Source organism: Argiope bruennichi, chromosome X1, assembly GCF_947563725.1.
Source record: "Argiope bruennichi chromosome X1, qqArgBrue1.1, whole genome shotgun sequence".
NCBI lineage: Eukaryota > Metazoa > Arthropoda > Arachnida > Araneae > Araneidae > Argiope > Argiope bruennichi.
The window spans coordinates 124,452,575-124,465,411 of NC_079162.1; the positions used below are offsets into that span (position 1 = coordinate 124,452,575).

Sequence of the window (12,837 nt, forward strand, 5' to 3'; positions counted from 1 at the left end):
CTTAAATGAATTTTATCACAAACTTGTTTGTTCCTTTAGACTATATTACATACATAAAAGAACACATTTTTCAATGAATTCTACAAAAGCTTAGTATTTTTTTTTTTTTTTGTACAAATCGAAAAAATTATGAAAGGTTTAAAATATCATTTCGTTTATTAAATATTAGAAACCATACCAAATATTAGTTAAACCATATAATAATATACCATTTCGTTTATTAAAATTAATAATTAGAACATTTCATTTACTAAAATATTTTAAAGCAAAGAAAAAAAATATTGAAATAAATCTTAAAGAAGAATTGATACATTTCCAACAAATCATGCTTTTATTACAAACGACCGAACTCCGTCAACCTTACCCCCGGCTTAAAATATCAGTAAGAGCCGGCGAAGGATAACGCGCGACTTCCCTAACAAAGCTCGGACGAATTTCGAAGGAGAAAGAACTGCGTTTTATGCCTTCATTCAAATTCGAACCTAATCATCTTTCGGTAACCTCATTCAGATCTCAAGGCGTCTCAAAAAATATTGGATTACTAACCGAATTCGGGAATATCATTAGTTAATGATTAAAAAATAGAAATTAGATACGATCGAACAATCGCCAAGAACACAAAAGTAGTATAAAAACTATAACTGCTAAATTTACAATAATAATCTGAAAAGTGCTTAGCATAGGTGAATCAGTTCTTATCAAAAACAAACAGTCGAAATACAAATTTTAGGTATTAATTGTATTATTGCACGAGCTGTTGGTTTTGACGGTTCTTTCTAGGACAGACTTCTAATATGAATTCTAATCAGATTAAAATTTATCTAAAATTTATAATATGGTTTTATTTGACTACAAAACAAAACAAAACAAAAAAAGCTGACTACTGACTCATGGCTAACTCAATAAATGCGATTGAGCGTTCAGCCATTACATTATTAACAAATGGTGCACAAAATAAATGCAACCAACGAATTTTATAAAAAATAACTACTTTACACAGAAAAGTTATGAACTAAAAATAAAGAATAAAACAATATTCTATATGATTAAGACATTTAAGTTAAATTTTATTATTAATATTTAAAAACTTAACTGTGAAAACGTATTATTTCAAAAAAGTAAAAGAATTGTAAGCATTTCCATTTCAATAGACATAATCATAGTCGATCCTATCCATAAGCGCTAATGCAATTCAATACAAGCACTATCATTATAACGCAATCCTGACTAACAAATATCAAATCGAATACAATTTTACACTATCAGTTGAATGCCGGCTATTATAAAATGTCTATTGGATAATAATGTGTTTAAGAAATAAAAGTATTTAAAAAACATGATTTTCTCAAACAGAAAAATATTCATTACTCATAATAAATAAGGAAAATAATTCAAATCTGTAAATTTCATTCGAATTTTATGATTTCAAGATACGATACAATGCTTATGGTGCAAAACGGCAGCTAAGCATTTCTCATAACCTTTATCGCAACAGTGTATCGACATTTCGCAACTTACTTTTATCATTCAGAAAATACCATTCAAAACACGCACACGATTAAATTAACACTATGTAAAAATTAAGAATTCACAATCAAAATTATATGAAAGAGATATTAAAAAATGACTTCAATTACTACCGATAAAGGTTAGTTTTGATGCGTTTAAAATAAATACCATGATTTATTATTAAATATCAAATTAACACGAATATGTCAAGCTTTAAACAAAACTTATAATCACTGATACGACAAATTTTGTTGATGCAATGTATCAATTCTTCTTTAATTCTTTTTATATATTTGAAATCCACGCATGTTTGGAAATTCTTTCCACATTTAAGGAACGATAAACTAAAATATATAAGTTTTTGAATGAACGCATTTTGCCAATCTAATCATTTCTAAGGAAAAATGAACGGTCAATATACCTTAGAAGAGAGAACTTGAGATACTAATGAATTTAATTTCAAATTTCTAGCACACTACTAAGAAAGATCGAATATTAAGTACTAGAAGTAAAATAGCAAATAAAAAAAACAGTCAAGCCTTCTACAATAGCAACTATGGCTAACAAAAAATTATAATAAGTAAAAGTATAAAGTTTGTGCAGTAACGAAAAAAAAATCAAAAATATACAAACATCGAAAGGAAGAGAAAATCAATCAGCCATTCAAAGAAAAAAAAAAAAAAAAAATAACATCATACAAGCTATTCTAAAATTGTTTTCAACGTTTTACTATGACGTTTCATAGGGCTGAAGAAACGAGCGACACAGCTTTTTTTCAACGATCTTTTTTAAAAAGATTTTCTTAGGGTAGCTAAAACGCTTATGTATTTCGAAACAGGGTGCGGAAATTTTCTGGAAGGCAATGACACGAATCACGGCATCCGAAATTGCTAAAAGCATTTCTGAGCAATAAGTTAAATGTCTACTTTCTTGAAAGAAATGCGTTTTTAAAATACTCGATTCTAAACATAAGATACGAGAAATGACTTGCATTTCGAAAAAAAAAATATACTACTCTTTTTTCTTTTGTAAAATTAAGAACCCAAAAATGTATAATTGGATAAAAAAATACGTTTGATCAAATTTTGACCGTGATTTCTTAAAATTTGAAATTAATACTTAAACTTGATAGATGCATTTCTTAGCAGTAAAAATGTCAAAAGTGGAGAAATTACTTTTCTGGTTACTAAATCGAAACGGGCAATCTACTCTGATATATGTTTTCATTAATTATTTAAATATACTCATATCTTAAGCGAACACTATGATCTATATAATATTAAATGAATATTTAATGCAGTTTTAATTTTTTTAAATTTCTTTCTGAGATGACAAAAATTTTCAAAAAGATTTATAATGACTGAATATAGCACAAAAAAAATTTCTCAAATTAAGAAAAAATTCTAAAAATCCAGAAATAAGCGAACAATTGATCACAGTTTAAATAGATAATATTCATATAGCATTATTCGAGTTATAAGTCCGGAAAAAAGGTAATCAATTATATAACTGGCCATCTTTTAAAAAAAATTATCAAATTAAGAGTCGGCAAAATATTTTACGGTAAAATAGTGAAAGCTACATCTAAAACAACATTTTTTATAATATTAATCTGTTTTAAAACAAAAGATAGCATAAGATGAAATAAGATTTTTTTAGTGTTCCAAATTTGCATTCTATCTGATTCAACATTTTCATACAATAAAGCGTTTTACGTTTTTATAATGTTTTTTCAAAGCACGTTAAAAAACATTTTCACTTTTAAAATTGAAAAATAAATTAGCTTCATTTGCGTAATTGGTAAAAGAAACTAAAAAATGCCATTTACTTCTAAACATCGGTTTACAATTGTTAGAAAATTTGACTTATAAATAATAAAAAAGATAAACTAGTTTCAATAGACGCAATTCAATAAATTCCAACCAGCGCTCACATTAATTAAAAAAAGTTATTATCATGCAATAATCCAACAAAAGAAAAGCTCACTTTACTTAAAAAAATAATATCAAGCAATAATCCAACAAAAGAAACTACAAAAAAAAATGAAGCATTGGGAAAAAAACACACCAAATTTGGGAAACAAAAACTTACTCAGAATTAGCTGAATTCGCCCAAGACGAAAAAACTGCCAGGATGCAGATTAAAGTCTATGAAGGAGCAAAATGACTTTTTTCCATATCATAGAAGTCTTCAAAAAACATCAGACCAAGCTGGTGAAAACCGAACGGTCACGCCGTCGCTCGACGGACAAACTGCCTACGCTCTCCACTGACGAGACTCGGCGCAACGTTCAGCTCAAGATTGCGATAACTCAAAGCACGACCGATTCCTGTTGATCCAACAGGACGAATACCCGAATCTCCCCTCTTGATAATACTCAGCTGGTTCTGAATTCGACTGACTTCCTCTACCGCCATCTATCGGCGGAAAGAATACACTTCTCGTCAGGTGCTCTCCGTAGAATAGGGATGGATAGGAGCCATGGCAGTGCTCCAGGGTTTGGTCAGCGAACAAATAAATCAGTGCGGTTGGTCACTTCAGTTGAAGGGGCCCGCTAATCTCTTTAAGGTCTCCCTTATAATCGGCTTGTGGAAATTAAAGCGCCCTGCTTGAAATTTATTCCGATTGAGGTGGAATTTTAGATCCTCGGGCTACAAATCAGATTTGAAACGCCTGTGTTCGGATGGTGCTGACGAATTTCAAATGTTCCCGGAATTGGTAATTAAAGACAGAAAAGGGTATAAAGAACTTGGGATTCATCGGGAGATGTGGGATAGAATAAATTATTCATACCTACTTTTTTAATGACTGAGCAACTTATTTTGTTGTTTGTATGTGGATACCCACAAATAATCAATTTGAAAGTATAACAATTCGTAAATTTTCTGATTTTTTTTTTATTATTAAGTTAATAAAGTGGTAATTTTTTTTAATGCCTTTGGTTTATATAGTCCAGGTTACAGTTAGGATAATTTTTTTTCTGAACGTATGATGCAGATGATTTAAAATGAAATTATTTCCAAGATAGAGAAAGCAAATCATCATTCGTTTCATGTATAGTCATCAAGGGCATCTTAAGTACGAAGATGGGAAGCCAGCACATAAGTCATTGCATAATTATAAGAAAAAATGCATATTAAATTAAATCATATAATAAAGCATAAGACAGATGAATTGTTCTTTTAGAAATGTTCAAATATGCTTAAAAAAAGGATTAGTTACATAAGGACGGTCTAAATGGTTAAATTTATTAAGAGGGACACAGTTCGCTGCTGAAATACATGTTAGCCAGTCATTCAAGTTTATATGAATAGGGAAGAGCCTTATTTGATGTTTTTTAGATGATTTGGATTATCACATATTCGTTATCTGATATTTTTCCTGAAATATGAATCCATATGAATTATTTGTTAAGTCCAATTTTCTTATTTACGTTCACGCATGTTATTTTACCACTTTTTAAGAAATTGAAACCATGTAGAAGAAAAATAAAGAAAAAATTGGAATGTACCTTGTCATTTAATAAAATTAAATTATTCTTGTAATATATTATGAGAGCTTACAAAGTAAAATAAACTTGATATCGGTGCATTTAAATGTATAAATTTTAAAAAAACAAAGCGTTTTTCTTTTATATTTAAATGACTATACATTCAAGCTACATCCTTGGAATCACTAAAACAAACATAAAATTTGAAGAACCGAACTCCTTATATTTGCACGTTTTATTATTGATTTCAATTTTCACTTTCTAGTAAATATTTTAATACTTTAAATTACCAGTGCAAAGTATTTGTGTAAAAAAAAGCCAAATATTGATTTATTTTTTATGCCAAAGCCAAATGCTAATTTTTTTTTTTTTTTTTTTTTTCAAAATACATGGATTTTTAAGGTAAATAGTTACAAAACATTTGTACCATTTGATCTTTAGTCAAACCTTTCTTACTCTCTTAGAATCAAAGAAATGAGTGTAAAAGAATTTCTAATTCATACAAAGTGGTTGTTGGAGTACTTTCTCGCAATTATTTGATAAATTTTAATATCATTTAAATTGAAATATTTTTTGATTTTCTTTTGAAATTCCCTGGAAGAAAATCTCATGAGTTAACAATTTTTATTTTCCTTTTGTGATTTAAAAATTTCTTTGGGAACTATAGTTTATATGGGCAGAATTTGATTTATTTTGTTTGTATCATTTCACTTTAGAGCTAAAATTTATTGACTGATATTAAGAGTTAGATACAAGATAGCCACAATTAAATGATGAAGTTGATACTTGATCCAAAACCTCTCTTCAGAAACTTTACAGTTCTTGGCTGAATTTTTATGATGGTTAATCTAAATGAAAATATAGATGATAGATTGAGCTTAATCCTAATTTTGAAAATGCATCTAAAGAAAGTCAAGATTTTAATTTAATTCACCATAAAGAGTAAATAAAATTAGAACTACACCGCTCAAAACAGTCATGGGATATTGTGAGTTTGGCAAGAAACAACTATATAATCATCACTTAAAAAACGAAATAAGATCAAGAAGAAAATTTTTATCATTTACAAAGATGAGAATATGCAAATTTTGTCTGTGACGTTTATAATTATGCGTTTTAGATACTGAAAAACAACTTGCATCATTTCTTCTGTAAGATAAGATTAAAAAGAATTGAAACACGTTGAATATTTTGTTACAGTGAATACGATGTCTCAGCAACATGATTTAACTTGGAAAACCATCGGTCGTTTAGAGGCAGGCCAAACGCAATCTGCTGTATCAGAAGCGTTATAGATTTCTCAAAGTGTTATTTCCAAATTATGAAATTGGTTTTGGGAAATTAAAAATATTCGCTGAAGATAGTAACAAGGTCTTACGCCTGCAACAACACAAAATGAGAATCGGCATTTAAAATACAGAGTCAGAAAAACCGCACAATGAACGCAACGCCGCTTTATTGCAACAGCTCTTTCAGACGGTAAGTTGGGTATGTACAAAGTGTACCAGTATTCCGAATCAAACTGTTCGAAACCGACTCTGCAATGTGGGTTTATATGTTCGCAGACATATGGCTTATGTTTCGTTGACAGGGGACAACCGTGCTACCAAGAGAAGGTGAGCATAGAAGCATCTCAGAGGGAGACGATATGAGTGGAGCAATGTGCTCTTCACGGACGAGTTCCTCTCTAGTGTACCTCCTGGCAACAGGCGTATTCTCCTTTTGCGAGAAACCTGATACTCGAAATAATCATGCTTTTGTGAGGAAAAGAACTGTTGTTGGAGGCGGAGTGATGGTCTGGGTTGGTATTTCAATCAAGGCAGAACCGACCTGCGCATTATGGGAATTGGAACACCAAAGGTTCAACGATATAGGGTTCAGATCCTTATATCTACTGTGGTCTTTTAAGCAGCAATAATCGGGGATGATTTAATCTTATAGATGATAACACCAGGTGACATCGTGCCCAATAAATGAACAATTCCTTTTCCTACAGAGGAATCCTTCGAATGGATTGGTATTGAATTGGCACGTAGACGGAAATCCCATGTTATATAAGACTAGTGATCATTTGTTTCGGTCCTTATTTGCTTCTTCTTACTTCTGTATTTGTGCAGCGCTGTGACGGACGTGCCTTGTCCGCGTCTCTACATTCCCTTGATATGAATCCCATAGAATATATTTGGGACATTCTAGGGAGAAGGGTTTCTGTTTCTTGACTTCCCCAGAAGGAATTCAGCATTTTGAAAGCACTCTTCTATAGGAGAGGAAGAGAATACACCAGTCCCTCATTGATTCCATGCCTCGTAGGTGTGCGGCATTGCTTTCATTCAATTGAAACAATACCCATTACTGAAATGCAATTTTTATCCGAGAAATCACATTTTGTTGTATGATATGCTCGAATTGTGCATTTTTTTTTACCTACAAATATTTTTAGTAAAATTTAATTATTCCTTTTTTCATATCTTACAATACTTATGCGCCATATATCAGTCACCAAAACATTTCTTCTTCCGCAGTTTATACCCAAAATCATATTATCCTTTAACTATTTTGAGCAGTGTATTACTATAAAGGAACATCAAAAGTCAGAATCATGATGGATAGTAGACTCACAAATAAACTATCTATATTATTGTATATATCAAAATAAGACGTGATATGGATTTTTTTCACAAAGCGCAGTCATAATCTTTTAAAATTAGTTATATAACAGCATAACGAAATCCTTTAATTGTAAATACAAATTAATTTTGACTTCTGGAATGTTTTTATCATTGAAATCAATGTACAAAAGCTTAGAAAATGGAAATCTTTGTGGATTATTATTCAAACAGAAAAATGAAAATTAAGTTGAGATAAAACTTTTACAAGTCTAATTGTAATTTTTAAGAATAGAAAATAATTTAAAAATATAATAAGATAGCTGCTACCTAAACGAATCGAAGTTTCATCAGAAATGTAACTCAAATAAATTTACCATTTTGTCAATAAAATATTTTAATCACTTTATAAATGAAACTATCATTTCTTAATAAGCAACATCTTCCTCTTCAATTTTCAAACTTACGTAACAGGAAGGAAAGATAACATTTCCATCATTAATAACAAATATGTATGTATTTTTTTTTCACATCAAGCATGAGCATGTGATTTCATGTTCATATCAGAAAGAAAGAATGGAAAAAAAAAATGATGGAAGAATTTTTTAATGGTTGTGAAAAATTGAATTTTTTTCTATTGTAAAATTTGGAATATTGAGATGAGTATTATTGATTGTTAAGCATCTTTATAATATTTTCATTTTCTTATAAATATTTACACAACTTTACTCTAAAATCATTTACTTTCATTGAAAGAATATGCGTGCTTTCTGCTTTCGATAGTTACAGGGATCAAATTCAGAAAAAGAATTCAAAATCGGTGGAATCTGGCCACTTAATTATGATATTGATTCTCAAAGGCCTACTCATAAAGGAAATATTGGTAACAATTTACGATATGACCAAACAAGTAATGCAAAGAATTTTATTTAAAACCGCACTTACCTTTACTTTCTCATGTATGAAGTATAAAGCAATTGTAATCAGGGAAAAAAATCGAATGACGAAATTTGACAAATATCCACGTTTTAGACCTCCTTGAGTTCGAAAAACGCATTTTTTGCATGGTTTCTGTCTGTCTGTGAGCCCAATAAGTCAAAAACACCTTGAACTATACTGATGAAATTTGGTGCATAGAGTTAGGACTCATTTTGTAGGTTTATACCAAATTTTGAACGAAAACTATTCAGAGAAAGTCTATTTGACTGACTGTTAAAGTGAAAATGAACTTAATAATTACAAAACATAAAACGCTAGACAGATAAAATTTGGACATAGTATTAGTTCTAAAATGTAGATCCTTATCAAATATTGAACAAATCTATGCATTTCGCATTCATGTAAATGCACTAACGTCCGAACGCACATTGTGTTCACATGAAACTGTTGAAAACAATGATTTCAATCAATGACATTCGGTGTGTGAATTTGTAACTACAGCTGTAGTTTTGTGCCAAATTTTGGTTTCAATAGATACGAAAAAAGGCATTCAAAATACATATTCGCGCGATAAATTCACCACAAATGTTAAATTCGCTCCAAAGATCTATATTTTGTAACTATTATTGGCCAATATCATGTATGGCATTCTCGGCTTTACCCAAGTCAGCAATTGTATGCTGGGGAAAGAGGGTAAGACTGTTATCGAATATGCGAGAAAATTTCTGGAAGACCACATCCACTGGTTTTAGTTAATTTTTGTACTTTCTATATCTCTGCCTGGATTTGATAATTAGATTATTATGCCTAGAATTCGAGTGTCTCATGGTAGGAAAAACTGATGCAGTGAAAGATTGAAGTTGCTGAAGCAATTCCTTTCGTTTTCTAGTGAATTGACGATTAATGGGCATTATTTTTCTTTTCTGTACACCAATTGTGTTTTCATTTTCATTGTTCAAGTGTTCTGAACTTCAAGCAGAAATTCTAGCTAAGGGGCTCCAAGAGAATGAAATGCGTGGAATAAGAAAATACCCTCTCCTTCCAATAAAACTTTAGAAAACTTTCTGAGAAAAAGTAAAAACAAAATAATTGTAGAGGAAAATGCAAAAATTACACAAAGAGATAAAGAAACGGAAACAATATGTTTTGTTAATATTTGTATTATTTTTTTCCCTTCTGACTGCGTCTAGATTCGTTATATTATAAAGTGACCTTTTCTATGCTGAACAAAAGTTGAGGAGAAATTTTTTGGTAAATAAAATCTATTCTACTTTTTTGAAAAGTAGCTATTACGAACTACTTACTAATAAATAAAAATGCATTTTTGTTTGTTCATATTTTATGCGCTGCCGCACCGTTCAACCGATTGCGATACAACTTTGTCAATTTATTGCTTTGAACCTAGAAAATCCATGTTTCTCACATGGTCAGTTATATGTTAAATGCTCACGAGTCGGACAGCCAAGAAATTTATTTATTTTTGCTGAAGACGGAAGGACAAAAACAAAAATATATTGTCTACTCTGACGTATACTTGAATAATAAAGCCCCCCAAAATTAGAATAAACGTTATTTATGTTTCTCCTTTATATATCATTCAATTTCAGTGAATGTACTCATTGTCGACAAAAAATATCCTTGCTAATTAAAGAAGGTAACTATTTTAAATTGCAAACGATAATTCCAAAATTATTTCTTCTGTGGCAGCAACGCGCAGGGTACCAGCTAGTTTTTAAATAAAAATCAGGATTAATTTTAAACAAAATCTGAATATTTTAACAAACATGTCAAAAAATATCGAATATCAAAACCATCTCAATACATCTGGGACATCTAAGCATTTTGGTTTGAGTCGCTCTTTTCCTTTATAACTGACTTATCTAAGCAAATCTAAATCTTTATTTAAAAAAGGATTAAACAATATCACTCTTTCTTCACGTTTCCTTTCACGTTCTCTCCAAAGCATTGGTCATTTTCGAAACAACAAATGAAACTGTTCAAATATCATTTTTTTTCGGTTCATTCCTCGCATAAGCAGTTTCGTGCATGCAAGTACCTGATGTAGCCTTCTAATCAATCAAATAAATATTTTCATTATGAAGTTCACGTTTCGCTTCCAACTTGAAATCTTATCTGGATACCTTCGCAGCAAATTACAAATCGATATTTTTTAAATAAGATAGGAATTTAACAATATATTTTACTAATATTCTTATTATTTTCCGCTTTTAAATGCATCTATATTTGTTATATTATATAGTGATCTCTTTCTATGTTGAACTAAAGTTGAGGAGAATTTTATTTGGTAAATGAAATGTAGACTACCTGTTTTTTGAAGTAATTATTACGAACTACTTATTTTTAATTAAAAATCAATACTTTTAAATAAAACGTGGATACTTTAACAGATATGACAAAGAATCGAAAATCGAAACTTTCTCAATATATCTGGGACATCCGAGCATTTTAGTTCGAGTTGCTCCTTTCCTGTAGAAACTGACTTATCTAAGCAAATCTAAACTCATTTTTTAAAAAAAAATGATGAAACAATATCCCTCCTCCTTCAAGTTTCATTTCACGTATATGAAATCTAGACTATATTTTTTAAAAGTAACTTTTACGAACTATTTATTTTTAAATAAAAATCATGGATAATTTTAAACAAAACTTGAATACTTTATCAAATATAACAAATTGTTGAGTATCGAAACCATCTCAACATATCCGGGACATCTGAGCATTTTGGTTTGAGTTTCTCTTTTCCTTTATAACCTGACTTATCTAAGCAAATCTAAACTCTTTTTTAAAAAATGATGAAACAATATCACTCCTCCTTCACGTTTCATTTCACGTTCTCTCCCAAGCATTGTTCCTTTTCGAAACAATAAATGAAACTGTTCAAATCTCATTTTTTTTCTGTTCATTCCTCGCAGAAGCAGTTTCGTGCATGCAAGTACCTGATGTAGTCTTCTAATCAATCAAATAAATATTTTCATTACCAAGTTCGCGCTTCGCTTCCAACTTGAAATCTTATCTGGATACCCTACCTATCGCAGCAAATTACAAATCGATTTTTTTGCCGTCATTAGTTGAATTTCTTATTTGATTTCCCTCCCGCGAATAAATAACACAACACTGCGTTAATAAAGAGAGAATGCGGTCGGAAAAAAACCTATGTCAATAAATGGCGGCGGAGAAACTTAATAAGTTTCCAGAAGTTCATTTGTTACATTCTGAGCAAAATGGCGAGAGATTCCTGATGATGAAAGGAAAGATTCAGGGACCTTAATTGTTTATATATAAATCCGCGACTGTTAGTAAAAATAATTAAGTGAAATTGTGGCTTTTTTTAACGATATAATGGTAGTCATTCAGATCCCAATGAAAATAAAATAATAGAAGAAAATTTTATTCGAAAGGTCGAATACTTTTTATATATTTCTTTTCAAAAGTAATTGATGCGTGTTCTGTGGAGAAAACAGCCTCGTGCATCGACTGATTAAAGGTGTATAATACAGCTTATAAAGATTCGTCAAATATAAAATGCAATATCAGCAAAAGTTTATTGATCTTTTCAAAACCATTCAATGCAGAAAATTTGCAATAAATGATTTTTAAATAAGAATTACTGTAATTATTTTATTTAGTGCACACATTTTTTCTTATATTTTATGCCTTTTTAAAAAATAAATACCGGAGATCTATTTCTCAATCCAGAAATATATATATATATATAAATATATATATATATATATATATATATATATATATATATATATATATATATATATATATATATATATATATATATATATATATATATATATATATATATATATATATATATATATATATATATATATATATATATATATATATATATATATATATTTCTCTCTCTTATTTCCTGATCCAATTTCGCCTTCTTTTTTTTATTTAATTAATGCTACACGAGCTCTAAAATTACCGAAATCGACAAGTTCCCAGCAGTCTGGGTGAAGGGACAAAAATTTGTGAGTCTGAACAAATTATTTTAAAAGATATCTAGATTACCCTATCCTAAATCGACACGTGTAGAGAAGTCCCTATCAGAATCTCATGGTACATACATAATGACCAGAAAAAAATATTTCTGTCTCTCTTTACGCTTTGTACATACATTATACCTTCCGGGATGGAATGAAGCGAAGTTTTAAAATTGCAAAAGGGTCTTCTCTCTTTGGCCACGAAACTACTCAAAAATATGTGTTATACATACACGAGGATTCACAGCTTTTAATACATTACTCTTCA

The 12,837-nt window shown here is 29.9% G+C and overlaps 1 protein-coding gene across 2 annotated transcripts in view; it reads right to left on the reverse strand.

Annotated features, from left to right (window-relative positions):
* Positions 1 to 3,835, reverse strand: part of LOC129958354 (toll-like receptor Tollo) — a 276,682-nt gene extending 272,847 nt beyond the window's left edge. For both annotated transcript variants that reach the window (XM_056070784.1, XM_056070781.1), the window contains exon 1: positions 3,601 to 3,835. The gene's annotated coding sequence lies outside the window, so the exon portion shown is untranslated. The remainder of the gene's footprint in view (positions 1 to 3,600) is intronic.
* Between the last annotated feature and the right edge of the window lie 9,002 nt (positions 3,836 to 12,837).